The sequence below is a fragment of the Drosophila miranda genome, chromosome 3, assembly GCF_003369915.1.
Source record: "Drosophila miranda strain MSH22 chromosome 3, D.miranda_PacBio2.1, whole genome shotgun sequence".
Classification (NCBI taxonomy): Eukaryota; Metazoa; Arthropoda; class Insecta; order Diptera; family Drosophilidae; genus Drosophila; species Drosophila miranda.
Genome location: NC_046676.1, coordinates 3,754,364 through 3,766,730, shown reverse-complemented (window position 1 = coordinate 3,766,730; position 12,367 = coordinate 3,754,364). Strand labels below are relative to the sequence as shown.

The following is a 12,367-nucleotide window of genomic DNA, read 5'->3' as shown; positions in this document are numbered from 1 at the left end:
CCGCCAAATCTTCTTCATTGACTCTGGACAAGGCATCGGGTACAACATTTAAACGACCACTGCGGTGTTCAATTTTGAAGTTAAAGCCCTGTAACTTTAATGCCCATCGGGCTAGCCGCGAATGTAGATCCGTCTGAGTTATGAGCCATTTCAGAGATGCATGATCGGTGATAACCGTAAAATCATGTCCTTCAATGTAGGCTCTGAAACGGTTGATGCAAACGATTGCCGCCAGACACTCTTGCTCGGTCACAGAATAATTTCTTTGCGCCTTATTAAGTTTTTTCGACACAAAAGCTATCGGAAATTCGTCTCCCTCTGGAGTCTTTTTAACCAAGACGCCTCCAACTCCTGATTTGCTGGCATCGCAATGCACAAAGAACGGCTGGTTGAAATCCGGACTGCGAAGAACTGGCGCAGAGCACAACAATTTTTTAAGTTCCTCGAACGCTGTACGTCCTTCTGGTGTCATGACAAATCTGCACTTAGGTTTCAGCAAGTCAGTGAGAGGGGAAGCTATCGACGCAAAATTTGCTATAAATTTACGATACCATCCAACCATTCCAAGGAATCTCCGTAAGGCTTTCAGAGAGTTCGGTACTGGAAAGTCTATCATGGCCGAAATTTTCCCGGGATCCGTTCGAATGACACCCTCCCCGACGATATGACCAAGATACTTCACCGAACGCATACAGAATTTGCTCTTTTCCACGTTAAGCGTTAATCCGGCCAATCGAACATGCTGCGCTACAACTCTCAATACCTTTAGATGCGACGCAAAGCTATCGGAAACGATTAACAAGTCATCCAAGTAGACGAAGACTTCATTGCGAAGTTCCGCCGGGATCACCTTGTCCATCAATCTGGTCATGGTTTGCGACGCGTTGGTGAGACCGAACGGCATGACCTTGAACTGATATAGAGGTTTACCCGGAATTGTGAAAGCAGTTTTGTCCCGAGACCCCGGGTCCAAGGGTATCTGCCAATAGGCATCCTTGAGATCCAGACTTGAGATGAACATTGCTCTGGGGAGGCGACTTAGTATAGCGTCTATTTGCGGCAACGGATAGGCATCCTTTCGTGTAACGGCATTGACCTTCCGGCTGTCTAGGCAAAGTCTAACCTTTCCCGGTTTCTGGACTAGCACAACTGGAGAGGACCAGGCGCTATCAGATTTCTCAATAACTCCTAATTTGAGCATCCTGTCCACTTCAGAATACAGAAATTTCTCCACTGCTGGTGACACGGGAAAATGCCGTTGTTTTACGGGCTTGGCATCTCCTGCATCGATCGAGTGCGACAAAACCGATGTTCTACCCAAACCAGAGACTGCAAAGGATGGAAATCCCGACACCACCTTCTGCAAATCCTCTTTCTGGCTTAGAGTTAGTTCATGCGATTCCTGACAAATTTCTGCTACCTGCATCTCCGGAGGTAAAAAATTGAACGTAGACCAAAAATCGATTCCTAGATATAAGTCCTGGCTAAGCGACGGAATGATATGTAGTTCCAAGTCCTTCACAACCTTATCATAGGTGACTGGAGTTCTCAATCGCCCCAGATTGACTGCCGCTTGCCATCTGCAGTATGAGCAACTGAGATTCCCCGTTTAAATGGAATCCTACTGGTGATTATTTGTTTAGCCAAATTCCCATCAACTACACTCATCGCTGCCCCCGTATCTAACAACCCAAGCACTGGCCGCTCAAAAATGTTTACCTCTGCGTACGGACGTTTATCTAGCTCTTTGTACCTAATCGCATTTATTGATTTAGCTGCCTTCCAAAATGATCTCATCCGTTTGGAGTGTCTTGAATTGGATTTACGACGGAACAGTGTTTCTGCAGCCTCTGCATCTGAATGAGAATTAAGGAAATTGTGCCATAAATTTGTTGCTACACTACTGACGGACTGGACTGGAATGGTTGTATCTATAACTGCCTGGTGATGCTTTTCTACTGGCTGGCGTCTGGGTTCGCGGATTTTTGGCGACGCACACTTTGAAGCTGACGAGGCTGTGTGCTCGCCCTGCCGTTTTTTTTCTGACATTTTTCACAAGCTGGTTTGTAAATGTTTGGAATGCCACACCCATAGCAAAAGATCTTGCGTTTGGATTCGCAATCCTGGTACCGATGTCCTTCCTTATGGCAGTTCCAACATACCAAGGCCAACGCTCCTATTTCGCCTTCGCCCTCCCCTTCGGAAAACTCCGTTGCGTCATCAGACATGTGCTCCTCCACCAACTCAGCCACTTGCCTACGGAAAGGGACACTCTTTTGATAACCATAATTCCGTCTCACGTCATCCAGGAAACTCTCTCTTCGTCTGCATATTTCCCTGAGCTCCCCAACCGAAGTTATGTTTATATTGAGCAACTCGTGCCTTACTTCGGGCCTCAAATTCCTTCGCAGTATGTCTACCACAGACTTTTCTGGCAAGGGAGACTCTAAACTATCCATTAGCTGAACTATGGCGTCATAAAAAGCATCGAACCCTTCCTTTTCTTTTTGCTTCCGGTCCCTGATCGCTTCTCGAATGTCCACATCCGTGCGAGTGTCTCGGAACTGTTTCCTTAATGCCTGACAAAGCAAGTCCCATCGTACAACTACCACTGACCTCTGAAACCTCCAAAAGAATTCACGAGCCTTTCCGTCAAAGAGGATGCTAGCGTTGCTACATAGCACCGCGAAGTTGCTTTCCAGCGTTGAATGGGTAAGAGCTTCTACTCTATAGATAAAATTATCAACGCTAATTCCTTCCGCATTCCCGCTAAATCGTAGCTTCCAACCATTCATAATGTGTACGACCTTGTCCGGCCTTTGGGACAGGTCGGAAGCTAAACTTCTAGGAGTGTCTCTGCCCTCTCTGTAAAATCCTGTCGATTCTCGGCCTCCGCCTGCTTCCTGACCCTGCGAACTATGGTCCTGAGCTAAGTTTCGAGTATGATGATCTCGGCCAGTCAGTTGAAGATGAGCAGCGACATTGGTTTGTATTATTTGCGCCATCTGCTCCGACAACTGGGATAAAAGGTCGTTTTGCATGGCCCGCACTGCTTGGGTAATCGTGATCCCTATATTCCCGCTATCCACTGGAGCCGACCCTGGGTTATTAACGGGTGCTCCCGCCGCTGGGGTGCCTGAAGCTTTTTCTTTGCCTCCTGCCTGCTGTTTGGCGGTTTGCATGCCCGAGCCCGATGCGCAGCCTTGCAAGTCAAAAGTGACTCCTTCACACCTAGGACATTTGGCATTTTCCCTCGAATATGGCACTATGCAAGCTTTATGAAATTCGTGGCCACACCTGGTCTTGTATAACTGCTGAGATCCAAACTCTTCTCCACACAGAATGCAGACGGACGGATCTACAGGTTCTCCCTCCATTATTAATACGTTCCCTTTATCTCCAACTGTTAACTTCCGCTTACTCTGTCACTCACTATCAACGAGATTCAACGATTCGAGATTCAAAACAGCTGACCCGCTCAATTCCCTTCGGTACTTCAACTAGCCTTTCCTTCTTCAGCGCTCACAACTCTCTGCCGGTCAATGACCTATCTCAACTGAACCAGCTGTTCCGCGTTTTATCACCCTTGTTCTCTCCTAACACCTTCGTTTGTGACACTTTTTTTTTTTTTTTTTGCCGCTTGAGGAATTGAGACGCGTTTATTGTTGAAAACAAAACATAAAACAAATTATAAATAAAAAATAATATTTTGTAAAAACCGCAATATATAAAGAAATACAAAAACATTTATTTGCCTTCAAGCATAGCTTAGTTCCCCTGAAAAAAAAATCTTATTGGAACTGGTGTGAGAAGAAAGAACAAACATAATTTACCGCTACTTGTGCCGTGCTAATCAGCCCTCGCAACAACCAAATGTTTTGTTGCTTTGGCGCGCCGATCCGCAAGACAAAAACAACGACTGCAAGCTAAAGTGCGAGTAAATCGAAGCTAATCAGTTTCGTCTTCTTTACTCTCCTTCGCACTCTTGCTTCTGCGGACAGGTATGCTGGTTTTCCATCACCCGTGGCCAGGCAAACTCTTTATAAAGAGATTGTTCTGTCTTTCCAAGCGTTTGATGGCTAGCTCTGCCGCATACTATTGCTGAAAGTGGATGGGTCTTTGCCAAAACTTGTTATCCGTGGTCAGGGTAGACTTATCTAAAGACTTCTTCCCTGCTTTTCCAAACGTCTAACTAGTTGGGCTACGGACTCCATTACTGTAGGGTATTTAATCGCCTACTAAGCTCTACGTCTTCAGCCGTGGCTTGTCGATCGCTGCTAGCAACTTCTCAACAATAACTCCTATGCGACTGATTTGCAAAATTTAGCTGACTGTGAAGCTCGTTATTCTGGCCCAGATGCTGCAGCAACCGTAGTTTGAGAATAAAAGCGGACCAACGTATATGCTTCTCTTCTCAAGCTCACTACATAGTATCTAGTTTGCCAGAAAAATCGAAAGTGTTTTTGATGTGTGTTCCTGCGATATTGTTGACCACATCGAGATGCGGTTCTACCAATTATTTTGGGTCCCATTGTTGGGCGCCACTAACTTTATAATAATGAAATTAATAATTACTTATAACTGTAACGAACTTGGCAGGTGTCGGGGAGTGAGAGAAGGGGGCACGCGGATATTCCCGGCTGGGAGGCTCGTCGGCTAGTTGGGGTGGTGATCTTGCCCTCCTCTCACTTAATGCCTATTCTCATTATTACAAGGTTATAATCTGTGCGTGCTACGACGAGAGTTAATTTGGACCTAAAATTCGACTGAACACATAATTGGCTCTTTCTTCTACCTGTTCCCGAACGCTTTTCCTCGCCTCCGATCTCGTTGAAGCGGATTGACCCTCCCTTCCTTGGCCATCCCTAGGTCGCAATTTTCACGGAATGACCCCTCTGCGTTCTCATGGGGCTCTCAGGGGCATCTGGCTAGCCGAAGGCAAACAAAAACTATATTCTAGAACATTATAAAATTTATTGAACCCTACATAAACAAATTTCTAAACTAAAACTAAACCTAACCCAAAAATAGGTACGCATAAAACAGATAAAATAGATGGAATTTCAAAATGACTTAATAATAGTGATAAACAAAATGAATAATTATTTCACATATAAAAAGATTAACAACGGCCAAACCGAAAGGGGGAAGAAATAGAAACAGTAAGGGGGGAAGCATATAAAGTATTTGTCCCTCTCCTCTTTACTTGTTCAGTGGGACTCGAGTCAAATCGTTCGAGTTGAGTCTTTTACATTTCTCTTTCACACTCAACCGCAGATCCGCATGTCCACCGACGAAAGAGCTTTCCGGAGGAGAATCGGACCTGGAACGAGAACTCCGATAGGGAGTGGCATAAAGCACAACAAAAACTCACTCACAAATTCCCCACTTCCCTCTCTCCACACTTACTTTGAGCGACTCATTACATTAAAAAAAAACTTTCTCGCCCCTTTTCTTTTTCTCGTTCGCGCCGCCCCTTGCCGACTGCCGATGTCTTTCTCAAAAAAAACTAACAAAAAAAAATTATTTAAATTAACATAAAACACTCGACAATACACATATTATTTCTTTTCAAATTTCTGCCTTCCCGATCTCTTCCCGACCTTCCGCAATCGGGCTGTTTTCGACGACCACTCGCGCCGCCACTCGAAATCTCAGACTGTTCTTGGTCGCGCTCAGTCTGCGCTATGTAGCCCTTCCTTGTCTCGCTCTCCCACCAGAAGATGGAGTTTTTTCCTCTTCCAAAAACCACTCAACTGCCGCTAGCGTCGTTGGTGCCCGGGTACTTGGGCCTGTAAATTTTCCACCGCAGCTTCGGCTGCTCCTCTGGACCCCTTTTGCGTCCCTCGGCCTCTCGATCTACTCGACGCCTCGGCGTCTTTGGATCCGTGAAGCTGAACCGGGTCGGTATTGTAATGAAAATGCGACGACACGGCGTTCCTCTTCTGCCGTATAAACTGCGCCAATAGCCGGTCCTAGCTTGGAAAAACTAACGCCGAATTAACTCGAGACTTTCTCGTTTCTGAAGCACTTAGATAAAAATATATTTTTTTTTTTTCTGATAAAAGAAAACGAATGCTCGGGTCGAGCGCCAAAACGGGAAGAGACCGAAGCCAAGCCCCTCAACATGCTAGAACCTTCGGGCCCTCTCATAGAACAAGGGAAATGCCAGAGAAAGTTGACAATCTGGGCTGTTAAATCTATCATCCTTCCCTATGCCCCTTTTCGTGACCTCCCAAACCTAGCCCATAGAGGGTGTATGCTCTGCCACGGCCATTACGGTGCCGACCACTAGATGGCGCTGCGAACTAGCTCTCTCGGCTGATCCAAGCGTTACAAATACCCCCTGCCGAAGATCTGACTTAGTGGTATCACACAAGTCGGATCCCAAACTGCGCGGATCAGCTATTGTTTTAAGTCTTTCGCGTGGTATCGCCCAATAGACCGTCCTTGCAGATCCTCTAATTCATAGTAAGCATACCCTATTTTCTTGCGTATTCTGGCCTTCACATATGCTGGGCCCAGTTTGGCACTATAGCCAGCCTGGAAGTTACTTTGCTTGAAGTTCTTTCTGAACACCTCTTGGCCCACTTGATACGAAATCTCCCTTGATCTCAAATTGTAAATCCGTTCGTTTTTCGCCCTTTGCTTCTCCATTATCGTTAAAGCCTTGCTACGTACCAACTCTAACGAATCCTCCTTGGAAAACACTAGGGATTTATCCTCCAACAATCGAAGAGCTCTCAGAATTTTGTCTGTTTCCCCGGAGCTAACGAACTGTTGCCCAAATACCATATAATACGGCGAAGTTCCGAGGCTGGAATGGACCGCGGTTCGCAATGCGCAACAGATACTGCTCAGCTCCTCGTCCCAATTTTTCTGATCTGCCCTCACATATGAGCGAATGGCGGCAATTACCGACCGGTTTACTCGCTCTGACGCATTCGACTGCGGAGAGTATACTGCTGTGGCCGTATGTGATATCTTGTGCGCCTTGAGAAACTTCTGGAAAACTTCCGACTTAAATTGAGAGCCATTGTCCGATACAATGATCTCCGGAAAGCCAAAAGTATGAAACAGATCTTGCTGCAGATACTTGATCACAAGATCAGCCGTTAGTTTTTTGACAGCTTTCAGAAAGACGAACTTTGAATAGTGATCTAACACTATAAATATACCAATGTTCCCGTTTTTTGATCGTGGATACGGGCCTAGAAAGTCGACGTATAGCTTTTGGAAAAACCTCTGCGACTCAGGTGCCACTCCCATCGGGGGTCGATGGACAGAGTTCGGTGCTTTAGTAGATTTGCACGTGTCGCACGCGAGTACATATGCTTTTACATCTTTGACTAAACTTGGCCAATAGAGAAACTGTCGCACTCGCTCTAAAGTCTTATGAACTCCCCCATGCGATGCTAAGGGATGGTCGTGAGCATTGGCTAATACCTCTGGAATAAGACTCTGTGGGATCCATAACTTCCAGATAAAATTATCATGAAGAGTACTCCCTGTGGCGAAATCACACTTCCTGTACACAAGACCTTCGACCACCCTCAGATCCGGCAGGTTAACGTCATTGGCTTTTATTCTGCTTGCCAGTTCTACATACTCGGCGGACTTAAAAGCTGGGGACTCGAGATCAACTGCTTGACCATAACCAACATCCACGGCCGCCAAATCTTCTTCATTGACTCTGGACAAGGCATCGGGTACAACATTTAAACGACCACTGCGGTGTTCAATTTTGAAGTTAAAGCCCTGTAACTTTAATGCCCATCGGGCTAGCCGCGAATGTAGATCCGTCTGAGTTATGAGCCATTTCAGAGATGCATGATCGGTGATAACCGTAAAATCATGTCCTTCAATGTAGGCTCTGAAACGGTTGATGCAAACGATTGCCGCCAGACACTCTTGCTCGGTCACAGAATAATTTCTTTGCGCCTTATTAAGTTTTTTCGACACAAAAGCTATCGGAAATTCGTCTCCCTCTGGAGTCTTTTTAACCAAGACGCCTCCAACTCCTGATTTGCTGGCATCGCAATGCACAAAGAACGGCTGGTTGAAATCCGGACTGCGAAGAACTGGCGCAGAGCACAACAATTTTTTAAGTTCCTCGAACGCTGTACGTCCTTCTGGTGTCATGACAAATCTGCACTTAGGTTTCAGCAAGTCAGTGAGAGGGGAAGCTATCGACGCAAAATTTGCTATAAATTTACGATACCATCCAACCATTCCAAGGAATCTCCGTAAGGCTTTCAGAGAGTTCGGTACTGGAAAGTCTATCATGGCCGAAATTTTCCCGGGATCCGTTCGAATGACACAATTTGCTCTTTTCCACGTTAAGCGTTAATCCGGCCAATCGAACATGCTGCGCTACAACTCTCAATACCTTTAGATGCGACGCAAAGCTATCGGAAACGATTAACAAGTCATCCAAGTAGACGAAGACTTCATTGCGAAGTTCCGCCGGGATCACCTTGTCCATCAATCTGGTCATGGTTTGCGACGCGTTGGTGAGACCGAACGGCATGACCTTGAACTGATATAGAGGTTTACCCGGAATTGTGAAAGCAGTTTTGTCCCGAGACCCCGGGTCCAAGGGTATCTGCCAATAGGCATCCTTGAGATCCAGACTTGAGATGAACATTGCTCTGGGGAGGCGACTTAGTATAGCGTCTATTTGCGGCAACGGATAGGCATCCTTTCGTGTAACGGCATTGACCTTCCGGCTGTCTAGGCAAAGTCTAACCTTTCCCGGTTTCTGGACTAGCACAACTGGAGAGGACCAGGCGCTATCAGATTCCTCAATAACTCCTAATTTGAGCATCCTGTCCACTTCAGAATACAGAAATTTCTCCACTGCTGGTGACACGGGAAAATGCCGTTGTTTTACGGGCTTGGCATCTCCTGCATCGATCGAGTGCGACAAAACCGATGTTCTACCCAAACCAGAGACTGCAAAGGATGGAAATCCCGACACCACCTTCTGCAAATCCTCTTTCTGGCTTAGAGTTAGTTCATGCGATTCCTGACAAATTTCTGCTACCTGCATCTCCGGAGGTAAAAAATTGAACGTAGACCAAAAATCGATTCCTAGATATAAGTCCTGGCTAAGCGACGGAATGATATGTAGTTCCAAGTCCTTCACAACCTTATCATAGGTGACTGGAGTTCTCAATCGCCCCAGATTGACTGCCGCTTGCCATCTGCAGTATGAGCAACTGAGATTCCCCGTTTAAATGGAATCCTACTGGTGATTATTTGTTTAGCCAAATTCCCATCAACTACACTCATCGCTGCCCCCGTATCTAACAACCCAAGCACTGGCCGCTCAAAAATGTTTACCTCTGCGTACGGACGTTTATCTAGCTCTTTGTACCTAATCGCATTTATTGATTTAGCTGCCTTCCAAAATGATCTCATCCGTTTGGAGTGTCTTGAATTGGATTTACGACGGAACAGTGTTTCTGCAGCCTCTGCATCTGAATGAGAATTAAGGAAATTGTGCCATAAATTTGTTGCTACACTACTGACGGACTGGACTGGAATGGTTGTATCTATAACTGCCTGGTGATGCTTTTCTACTGGCTGGCGTCTGGGTTCGCGGATTTTTGGCGACGCACACTTTGAAGCTGACGAGGCTGTGTGCTCGCCCTGCCGTTTTTTTTCTGACATTTTTCACAAGCTGGTTTGTAAATGTTTGGAATGCCACACCCATAGCAAAAGATCTTGCGTTTGGATTCGCAATCCTGGTACCGATGTCCTTCCTTATGGCAGTTCCAACATACCAAGGCCAACGCTCCTATTTCGCCTTCGCCCTCCCCTTCGGAAAACTCCGTTGCGTCATCAGACATGTGCTCCTCCACCAACTCAGCCACTTGCCTACGGAAAGGGACACTCTTTTGATAACCATAATTCCGTCTCACGTCATCCAGGAAACTCTCTCTTCGTCTGCATATTTCCCTGAGCTCCCCAACCGAAGTTATGTTTATATTGAGCAACTCGTGCCTTACTTCGGGCCTCAAATTCCTTCGCAGTATGTCTACCACAGACTTTTCTGGCAAGGGAGACTCTAAACTATCCATTAGCTGAACTATGGCGTCATAAAAAGCATCGAACCCTTCCTTTTCTTTTTGCTTCCGGTCCCTGATCGCTTCTCGAATGTCCACATCCGTGCGAGTGTCTCGGAACTGTTTCCTTAATGCCTGACAAAGCAAGTCCCATCGTACAACTACCACTGACCTCTGAAACCTCCAAAAGAATTCACGAGCCTTTCCGTCAAAGAGGATGCTAGCGTTGCTACATAGCACCGCGAAGTTGCTTTCCAGCGTTGAATGGGTAAGAGCTTCTACTCTATAGATAAAATTATCAACGCTAATTCCTTCCGCATTCCCGCTAAATCGTAGCTTCCAACCATTCATAATGTGTACGACCTTGTCCGGCCTTTGGGACAGGTCGGAAGCTAAACTTCTAGGAGTGTCTCTGCCCTCTCTGTAAAATCCTGTCGATTCTCGGCCTCCGCCTGCTTCCTGACCCTGCGAACTATGGTCCTGAGCTAAGTTTCGAGTATGATGATCTCGGCCAGTCAGTTGAAGATGAGCAGCGACATTGGTTTGTATTATTTGCGCCATCTGCTCCGACAACTGGGATAAAAGGTCGTTTTGCATGGCCCGCACTGCTTGGGTAATCATGATCCCTATATTCCCGCTATCCACTGGAGCCGACCCTGGGTTATTAACGGGTGCTCCCGCCGCTGGGGTGCCTGAAGCTTTTTCTTTGCCTCCTGCCTGCTGTTTGGCGGTTTGCATGCCCGAGCCCGATGCGCAGCCTTGCAAGTCAAAAGTGACTCCTTCACACCTAGGACATTTGGCATTTTCCCTCGAATATGGCACTATGCAAGCTTTATGAAATTCGTGGCCACACCTGGTCTTGTATAACTGCTGAGATCCAAACTCTTCTCCACACAGAATGCAGACGGACGGATCTACAGGTTCTCCCTCCATTATTAATACGTTCCCTTTATCTCCAACTGTTAACTTCCGCTTACTCTGTCACTCACTATCAACGAGATTCAACGATTCGAGATTCAAAACAGCTGACCCGCTCAATTCCCTTCGGTACTTCAACTAGCCTTTCCTTCTTCAGCGCTCACAACTCTCTGCCGGTCAATGACCTATCTCAACTGAACCAGCTGTTCCGCGTTTTATCACCCTTGTTCTCTCCTAACACCTTCGTTTGTGACACTTTTTTTTTTTTTTTTTGCCGCTTGAGGAATTGAGACGCGTTTATTGTTGAAAACAAAACATAAAACAAATTATAAATAAAAAATAATATTTTGTAAAAACCGCAATATATAAAGAAATACAAAAACATTTATTTGCCTTCAAGCATAGCTTAGTTCCCCTGAAAAAAAAATCCTATTGGAACTGGTGTGAGAAGAAAGAACAAACATAATTTACCGCTACTTGTGCCGTGCTAATCAGCCCTCGCAACAACCAAATGTTTTGTTGCTTTGGCGCGCCGATCCGCAAGACAAAAACAACGACTGCAAGCTAAAGTGCGAGTAAATCGAAGCTAATCAGTTTCGTCTTCTTTACTCTCCTTCGCACTCTTGCTTCTGCGGACAGGTATGCTGGTTTTCCATCACCCGTGGCCAGGCAAACTCTTTATAAAGAGATTGTTCTGTCTTTCCAAGCGTTTGATGGCTAGCTCTGCCGCATACTATTGCTGAAAGTGGATGGGTCTTTGCCAAAACTTGTTATCCGTGGTCAGGGTAGACTTATCTAAAGACTTCTTCCCTGCTTTTCCAAACGTCTAACTAGTTGGGCTACGGACTCCATTACTGTAGGGTATTTAATCGCCTACTAAGCTCTACGTCTTCAGCCGTGGCTTGTCGATCGCTGCTAGCAACTTCTCAACAATAACTCCTATGCGACTGATTTGCAAAATTTAGCTGACTGTGAAGCTCGTTATTCTGGCCCAGATGCTGCAGCAACCGTAGTTTGAGAATAAAAGCGGACCAACGTATATGCTTCTCTTCTCAAGCTCACTACATAGTATCTAGTTTGCCAGAAAAATCGAAAGTGTTTTTGATGTGTGTTCCTGCGATATTGTTGACCACATCGAGATGCGGTTCTACCAATTATTTTGGGTCCCATTGTTGGGCGCCACTAACTTTATAATAATGAAATTAATAATTACTTATAACTGTAACGAACTTGGCAGGTGTCGGGGAGTGAGAGAAGGGGGCACGCGGATATTCCCGGCTGGGAGGCTCGTCGGCTAGTTGGGGTGGTGATCTTGCCCTCCTCTCACTTAATGCCTATTCTCATTATTACAAGGTTATAATCTGTGCGTGCTACGACGA

At 46.0% G+C, this 12,367-nt stretch overlaps 2 long non-coding RNA genes across 2 annotated transcripts; both read right to left on the bottom strand.

Moving 5' to 3' along the window:
• Positions 1-3,632: 3,632 nt before the first annotated feature.
• On the bottom strand, positions 3,633-4,613 carry LOC117188234. Its single transcript, XR_004472525.1, has 2 exons — positions 3,834-4,613; positions 3,633-3,777 (listed from the first exon to the last, which is right to left on the bottom strand). It is a non-coding gene; the product is annotated as an uncharacterized LOC117188234 (long non-coding RNA).
• Positions 4,614-11,258: 6,645 nt separating this feature from the next.
• On the bottom strand, positions 11,259-12,239 carry LOC117188267. Its single transcript, XR_004472539.1, has 2 exons — positions 11,460-12,239; positions 11,259-11,403 (listed from the first exon to the last, which is right to left on the bottom strand). It is a non-coding gene; the product is annotated as an uncharacterized LOC117188267 (long non-coding RNA).
• Between the last annotated feature and the right edge of the window lie 128 nt (positions 12,240-12,367).